The sequence below is a fragment of the Neolamprologus multifasciatus genome, chromosome 16 (assembly GCF_963576455.1).
Source record: "Neolamprologus multifasciatus chromosome 16, fNeoMul1.2, whole genome shotgun sequence".
In the NCBI taxonomy this organism is placed as follows: Eukaryota; Metazoa; Chordata; class Actinopteri; order Cichliformes; family Cichlidae; genus Neolamprologus; species Neolamprologus multifasciatus.
The window spans coordinates 11,951,764-11,960,580 of NC_140454.1; positions in this window are offsets into that span (position 1 = coordinate 11,951,764).

Genomic DNA, 8,817 nt, shown 5'->3' on the forward strand with positions numbered 1-8,817 from the left:
AACTTAATCTTGAGAATTATAATAAAGCAACATAGGGAGTGCAGTGAATGCAAATCTCCTTGTTGTGACATTTTTCACCAGACACAGAAAAAAAGACCTGATCTGCTGATCACTCAGTGAGTACAGCAAGAAAACATCTAGTGGATATCATTGGTAATATTAACAAGCTTATCTGAATATGTTTCACTTTCCCAGAAGCTTACAAATGCATGGAAAGAGGATGTTACATTTTCCTAATGTACTTTTTGCTTCTATTTAAAGTAGTTTATGTCTGCAGTGTGAGCACAGTGGAATGTCTCAGCCATCATGTGGTCTCTAATTCTGGTCAGCTGACCATCTAAAGTATTGTTAAGGCTGTGTTCAGAGAAGCAGCACTTCAGGCAGTGTCCAATTTTTTAAAAACAACAACAAACAAACAAACAGGTAAATAGCTGAGGTTGATGGCTGTGTTAGTTTTGCAGGATCTTGGTTACAACTAAAATATGGATCCAATGTAGGATAACCAGGATTCACCCTCGGGGAACTCTGTAACAACTCTTATCTGGATTAGCTGTCGGAAATCTGTTATGCTTCACCAAAATGGTGTTTGGAGCCAGCAAAAGCAAAAAATGTGTGCAAAAGAACGCACAAAGTCCATCTGTATTCAGGTAACTTACAACAGTACAGATTCTGGTGGTCAGATTTGGATACATAACGAGGGATTCCTTTAAATAGCGGCCGGTTATAGCCTGCTGTTTATAGCATGTGTATATTACAATGATAAGTGGATGACAGAAAAGGTCTCTTGACAAGAACCTTGTGAAATCATTAGCACAGTTCCTTCTTCAGTAAAGGTCACTATTCTCACACTGGGAGAGCATTAACATGCAGATAATAGTGTGTAGCACTGTAATTCCCCTTTTCAGATTTTTAGCACATCTGTAGACTTTCAGCTTTGTAGTGTTGCCTGTTGGTCACCAAGGGGACAAAAAAGCTCGCCTAAAAAGCAGCCTTTCATCTGATCCATCCGGCTACTCGCTAAAAATAAATAACTACATCAGAAGTACTTTGTGTGACTCCAACTGTTTAATTCACTGTTACTGGACTCAGTAAACAATGACTGCATAAGTAGTGTGAAGTAGTTTGTAGTGATGAACAGCTGGTGTTAGCCATGTTTAGCTGGAGATCGGGTAGTGGTGGGGGGGTAGATTTCCCAGCAAAGTCACTGAAGATCTCCAGCCAGTCTGTGATTCAATCCAGACTTTCAGTCAGTCATGATTAAATAAACCAAAGAAAAGATGAGAGGACATGTTTGCAGAAAGTCATAAACAGGAGCAAAAGGCAGCACAAATGTTTTAAGGGAGTACATTAAAACTCATCCTTTAAGTTTCTTTAAGTAACAAACTTCTCCTGTTCAGCAGAAAAGAGGACTCGGAAAAACTCGCATAAAATCAGCCTGATTTTGGCCATTCAGATAAAAATAGCTACAGCATGAAAGACAGTTATGTAGCAGACAAGCTGCTTTGGTGGTTGTCAGACAGGAACTCGGCTTCACGCACACATACGCATTCACATACACATTCACTCAGTGTGTTTGTTGGTATTTCCTGTTAATGACCCTGCAGTTATTATGTAGCTGTTCCCACCCTTCTGCACACTCTGAGAGTCCATATGTTTAAGAAGTAAGAAAGAAAGAAAGTCATGCAAGCTTAACACAGAATAATAAGGTTAGCTAACCTCTACCGGTGGCGAAGTCGGTGGCTGAAGCACTGTTACTGTGGTCACACAAAGTTTTATATACATTTAACACTAGTTTGATCTCAAATGCTTATATACTGGTGCATGATATTTTATGTGCAAATGTGCATTTAAAGTAGGTTGTGTTAGTGCTTTGACAGACTGGCAAACTGTCTCAATTGAACATCGCAAAAACTGGATGGATGGATGGATGGATGGATGTGGATTCATACTGACAAGAGTATGGCTACATGTAGTACACTATGAGTGTGCAGATGGTGTAACCATAACCGCTAAAAGAAAAGGAACTTTGTGCACTCCTCACCAATCTTCACCCTGTGAACACTGTAGCAACCAATTTTCTGGCAGCGGATATGTCTAGTACCAGAGAGGATGTTGGCTGCGAACAACAGAAGATTGTTATCAGTCACTGAAAGCATGCGGTTTGGGGTTTATCTTCTTCGCTAGAGAAGCTTGTGACTTTATTGTAAAAATTGCAGAATCACAATCAAATGCTGAACCTGCTCGAGTGGACACAAAACCACTCTGGAAATTAACACGGAATAGGTTAATATCCAGCACACAGAGTAAATTTGGAGCTAAGTGAAAGTAGCAACAGTCAATAACTTTAACCACATAACTCCAAGGATGTATCATGTTCCCACTTCCTTGAAACTTACCAGGGGAAATACTTTTTGCCCGTAGGTGTGTTTTCAAATGTGTGCACTTATTCTTTTCTTATTTGTATTGTTGTCTCAGCCCGATTTCCTTGAGAAGCCTTCATATTTTCTAGGCCGCCTTTGTAAATAAAAACATGTTAATGTCATCGATTCCATTGAATCATTACCATCTTGGGCTACAAATTGATGCTACAGAAAAGTGTGGCCCTGCTACATTTTAACTTGAGTAAATATCTCGTCAGCTCAGTGTTTTTTTGACAGTGGTTTTGTTGTATTGGTTGTCTGTTTAACCTCTGTTGATAGCTTACGTTAATTTCGCTCAGTTTGAGACAGTAGCTAAACAAAAATTTACAATATGTACCTTTAAGTCCAACCTGAAGACAAAGCCACTTATTAGCATAAAGTATCACGTTCCTTAAGGACAAACTGAACTATTGCTCTTTTTTTTCCCCGCAGAGTATCCATGTGAGGGGAAAAAATATTTTAGGAATGTTTTGCCTTCTGGCTGTTGTAGATTAAGACTCATTAGGCACTTTCACCCATACTGTTTTCATTTTAAACAACAACTTATAAATAGGCAGTAGAGTCCTCTGTAGGGCTGTTTAGTAATCCGTACATGGTTGGGGTCACATTAGGGTCCATGTTACACAATATTTCTGTCAGATAAAGCTGGGAAGATCTCACATAGATTTCAAATATCTCAGTAAAACCACAGAAATCTTTATTGTAAGCCAGACTGTCTGATAGATGGAGTGGAGTAGTTAACTAGTTGCTTTATTTTGAACCGATTCATGTTCTTTTGAGCTCGGGAAGTCATGAAATTAATGACACTGGTTACATTTAAATCATATTTATGCCCAAAATGATTACTATCAAAAGTAATTTGATAACATGTAAATTGTTCATATAATTGTGTTACATGGAATATAAAATGTTACATTTAATGGAATCTGTAATCTGTAAATGGTATTTACCAAGCAGTGATTAATGAATCATTAATGTAATCATTACATTAATTTAAATAAATGAACTTTTGAAGAATACATTTTTGAGTTTTAGTTTATATAAAAGATACTTAAGGTTTGGGGTTTTTTTTTATTATTATTATTACATCAGCAGTGCAGGTGTCACTCTTGTGACTTTTGTCAGCTTCAGCTAAAATCTCGCAATCACTGTCATTGTTTTCTGCACAACACCAACTTCCCGAAAAGTTGGGGTGTTGTGCAAAAAAATAAAAGAAGAATCCGCTCTAACATATTATTCACAATAGTACATATCAAGTGTTTAAACTGAGACAATGTACAATTAGAGAGGCAGAGTTTCTCAGAAGTAAACGAAGATAAAGTTTCATCAATCTGCAAAAATCATCAACAAATTGTAGAACAATTTTACAATAATGTTTGATAAATTGAAGAAGAACAAACTGCAGGGGTTTTTTTTTTTTTGGGGGGGGGGGGTCTGAATAACCAGTGTTTGTGAGTTGCACTGTGCAAATATGAGAAATTCAGGGCTCAACATACCTGCTATACCAGGGGTGGATCTACAGGGGGGCAGGGTTGGGCAACTGCCCCCCTGTTGTAGAGCCGTGGATATTTTGTTGACTCTGTTTACATGTAGAAGGTTTCCACATACTTCACTTGAAGAGGGATGTGCCGCCCTGCCTAGATCCCTTGCCCCTCCTTTGCTCCCACATCTGAATTTTTTAGATCTGCCATTGTGCTGTACCTAGTTTGATTGTTGCAACGTATATCTCTAAAAAAAACATTTATATACTGCTGGCTCTCACGTGACTGATGCAATAGACACAAGTAACAGCTTTCTGTGAGAAGTTTAAAGTTGTTATTCCAACAGTATCTGAGGAGGTGGATTGTTCTGATACTTCTCAGAAGATGAGGACGAAGAGCAAAATCAGATGTGAATGAAGCAATAATGTGTTATCAATTTGACAAAAATGCACTGCAAACACACGCAACACATCCAAATACAGAAACTCACAACACAACAGGAAGGCACTTCATTCAGCCCAGAGGACAACACAACGTCCTTCCAGGGGTCACAACAAAGTGATGAACCTGGCTGGAGTTCAGTGCTTTGTGACTATAACACAGCCACTGGTGAGCAGTGTATTTAACTTAACGTTTTTTTGTGTTGCCTGAAAATGTTTCCATTGTCATTTGTGCAACTTGTTTTTGGTTGAGTTTATTTGAACCACATGTGTTCACAGAAGAGGTTTTCCTGATTCACTTTGTGTTTGGTTGTGTTGCAGTGCAATGAGCTCTCTGGCTCTCTGTGTTTCAGTACTCTTTACTGAAACGGGGTCTGACATACTTGCTCTACCAGGGGCCTGAATGGCCTTTTAATCATTTCTAAATCATTTTTAGCATACCACAGCACTGCTTTTGATACCATAGATCAGTAGTGTCCAAACCCAGGCCTCGAGGGCCGGTGGTCCTGCAGGTTTTAGATGTGTCCTTGATCCATCACAGCTGATTTAGATGGCTAAATGACCTCCTCAACATGTCTTGAAGTTCTCCAGAGGCCTGGCAATGAGTGTAGACCCAGGGTGAGATCTAAAACCTCGAGGCCTGGAGTTGTCCAAGGTTGCCATAGACCATGGTGCCCTTACCTCTCAGTAAGACCACTTGGTCAAAAACAAAGGAATTTCTTTCCCGTGGTTTAAATCTTATTTAACCAACAGAGTCTTTACAGTGAAGATTGGAGAACCATCGTCCTTTAAAAAAAATCCACTCACATGCAGGGTCCTTCGGGGATCCACTGTTGGCCCTTGATACTTGATGTTCTCCCGATGGTTTTACTTTTTTTTATATAAAAAAACATGCTCCATAATGCTGATGATTCACAGATTTAGCTGACTGTCTAGAAGATTTTAAGATACAGATGACTTTGAATACTCCTAAACTGACTAATGATAAGAATACATGACTCATATTGTTTGGAATCACTGACCTACATGACCTCAGCTCTGTATGCAAAACAAAACAACCAGGAAGAGATTTAAAAAAAAACCAAAACAACAACAACAACAACAGCAACATCATTTTGGTGTCATTTTTACCTGTATTTGTAAGGACAGTAAAGACTTTTCACACAGGAGACTAAAGATAAAGATTGGCACGGACATTCAGCAGGGGACGATTTAATACTAACAGCAATTAAGATCCTCTTAGTGATTTGTGAGTACAAAGAGGGCTGAAGAAGGCAACTGAACTTCTTTAGGTTTCTGAAGATGTTTATTTTTTGTGGTTGCACAAAGATTTCCTAAGAAGTACTTAGCAGAAAAACTACAGCTAGCATGCTGTAAGCCTCTTTTAGCATCTTGACGATGGTGACAGATAAACTGCTGCAGAGAAAAATCCAGATTGAAAACAAAACAGGGCAAAGACAGAGAGCCCATACACACACAGCCAGTAAGCATATAGGTTCTCTTTGTCATATAGAGAGCAACAATACTGGTTGTCATGCAGATACAGTATGATGGTGGTTTTGTGCTACATGTGAATGTGCTGACAGCACACTGCTCCGACACTTCCTCTGTTCTCTTTCGTTTCCCTCTTTCTTTTCACTCACTGTCACAGTTCTCACAGTTTCTGGGGTATGTGAGACCCTTTACCTCCTTATTTTTGTCCCCCTTACCCTACGTAAAGCAAAAAGGAGGAACAAGAAGAGCCTTGGTTGTTGTTGTGACTTTTTTATGGTCGTCAGGTGTTTCACTGAGTGATACAATGACCTGAATGGCACAGAGAGGCGAGCTTGTAACAATGCAGGAGTAATCAGACTGTTAAAACTTAAAACTCAGCTCAAGACAAGTCTTCACTAACTAATGAAGTGTCAGCACACTTAATTCTCATTTAATTCTCACTAATTTCCTTTCAGAGCAGTGTGCTGCAGGCGGGTGCCCCTACTTTGCAGAGAAGTCCAGAAACAAACCAAAGAATTACAGATAGTTAATCACTTTATTGCTTTTAGAGCATTCTTCAAAAACAGGTCACAAAGTCAAAAAGCCAACATGCACATTCATCATAACTGCCTCTCTGGCATTAAAATGTGCCACACTGACGGTGATGTGAACATGAATGTTAACTTGTAGTTTTGAGGATTTTGCAGCACTTCATTAAATTGCACTGGTGTGAAGTGGAAACAGTGTGTGCAGCAGTGCAGGCTATGCTGCTGTGCAGCTCTGAGCCAAACTCCATCAAGTAAAGTCTTCATCCAGTGAATCTGATAAGTGAGTGGCCTTTCAACGCTGCTTTCTCTCTTCCACTTCCTGAAGCTGTGACATGTCTCATTGTTTACAGATACCGAAAAGTGATTTGGTATAATAGCAACAAAGAAGTAGAAAAAAAGACCTAGTTTCTTCATGCAGCTGCAGCAGCAGCAGTGCAGAAGTTATCTGCAGTTAGCAGGCAGCATTTTTAAGCAACCATCAGATCAATTTGTTGTAGTGCCGAGGGAGTCATGGCAACAGGAAAGCAAACATCAGCAAGAAAATCTGTGTAACATTATACTGAAGCTGAGGCCTTACCTCACTAACAATCGAAAGCAAATGTGTGAGGTCATCAAATGCTGCTCAAAGTAAATGTTTTCTGAAGGATTTTGATCGTTCCTATTCATGATTCATCACGAGGCAGCTCCAGTTTACTTTGAGTTATATTAAGCTCAGTTGTTTAGCTGTTTAATTGGGTGTACATACTCATTTTATTTAGTTTTAATCGGCATTTTTTTATTTATCCTAATTTAGTTTTGATGTTTGTTTCTTTATTTTCTGTTGAATATTTAGTTCCAATTTTACACATCTCTTTAGTCTTTTAGTTGATTTTTCATGTTCTGCCAAATAAAGACCAAAACCTGCAGGTCTATAAAATTTTTTTTTTTTTGTTCGCGGCTCTCTCCACACAAAGACAAAAACAGTCACAGATTAAAGTTCTGCATGTGTGTGTGTGTGTGTTATCTGTGGTATGCTAATGACAGCAAATTCCTGCTGTGTTCACATGAATTGATCACAGATCAGTCGAATAAGAGCCAGATACAGAGCTTTCATCTCAACGACTCTGTGTGTGTGTGTGTGTGTGTGTGTGTGTGTGTGTGTGTGTGTGTGTGTGTGTGTGTGTGTGTGTGTGTGTGTGTGCAGACTGCATACAGTCGGGGTGGAGGTGGGTGCAGCTGCTGACATTACTGAAAATATGAAAATAGGAGGAAATGACTGTTTATTCCTCCTGTACATACTGAACTACTGTCTGCATCCACATTTCCCTCAACACTGACACAGTTTAGAGAAAAAGACACAGAGAGCTATAAATAGTCATGGCTTAAACTGTTTATTTAATCTAAAGAAGTTCTGCTTTGCTGCTTCGTTGTTGCTGTAGTTAATAAAAAATGATTACATAGCACCTGAAGTCACTCAAAATCATATACAGCAGAATTTGCTGTATGTGAAGTTGCATGGTGTGTTTTTATTTGTATTTTACCCATAATTAGACACTCACAGAATATTTAAGCCTGGTCTGACCCTCTCTTATAGAAAGGTAATGTGGGAGTTAGAGGAAACCTCAATCAATTCAATTCAATTCAATTTTATTTATATAGCGCCAAATCACAACAAATGTCGCCTCAAGGCGCTTCATAGATACAGAGAAAAGCCCAACAATCATATGACCCCCTATGAGCAAGCACTTTGGCGACAGTGGGAAGGAAAAACTCCCTTTTAACAGGAAGAAACCTCCGGCAGAACCAGGCTCAGGGAGGGGCGGCCATCTGCTGCGACCGGTTGGGGTGAGAGAAGGAAGACAGGATAAAGACATGCTGTGGAAGAGAGACAGAGATTAATAACAGATACGATTCAATACAGAGAGGTCTGTTAATACATAGTGAGTGAGAAAGGTGACTGGAAAGGAAAAACTCAATGCATCATGGGAATCCCCCGGCAGCCTACATCTATTGCAGCATAACTAAGGGAGGATTCAGGGTCACCTGGTCCAGCCCTAACTATATGCTTTAGCAAAAAGGAAGGTTTTAAGCCTAATCTTAAAAGTAGAGATAGTGTCTGTCTCCTGAATCCAAACTGGAAGCTGGTTCCACAGAAGAGGGGCCTGAAAACTGAAGGCTCTCCCTCCCATTCTACTTTTAAATACTCTAGGAACAACAAGTAGGCCTGCAGAGCGGGAGCGAAGTGCTCTAATAGGGTGATATGGTACTACAAGGTCATTAAGATAAGATGGGGCCTGATTATTTAAGACCTTGTATGTGAGGAGCAGGATTTTGAATTCAATTCTGGATTTAACAGGAAGCCAATGAAGGGAAGCCAAAACAGGAGAAATATGCTCTCTCCTTCTAGTCCCTGTCAGTACTCTTGCTGCAGCATTTTGGATTAACTGAAGGCTTTTCAGTGAGTTTTTTGGACATC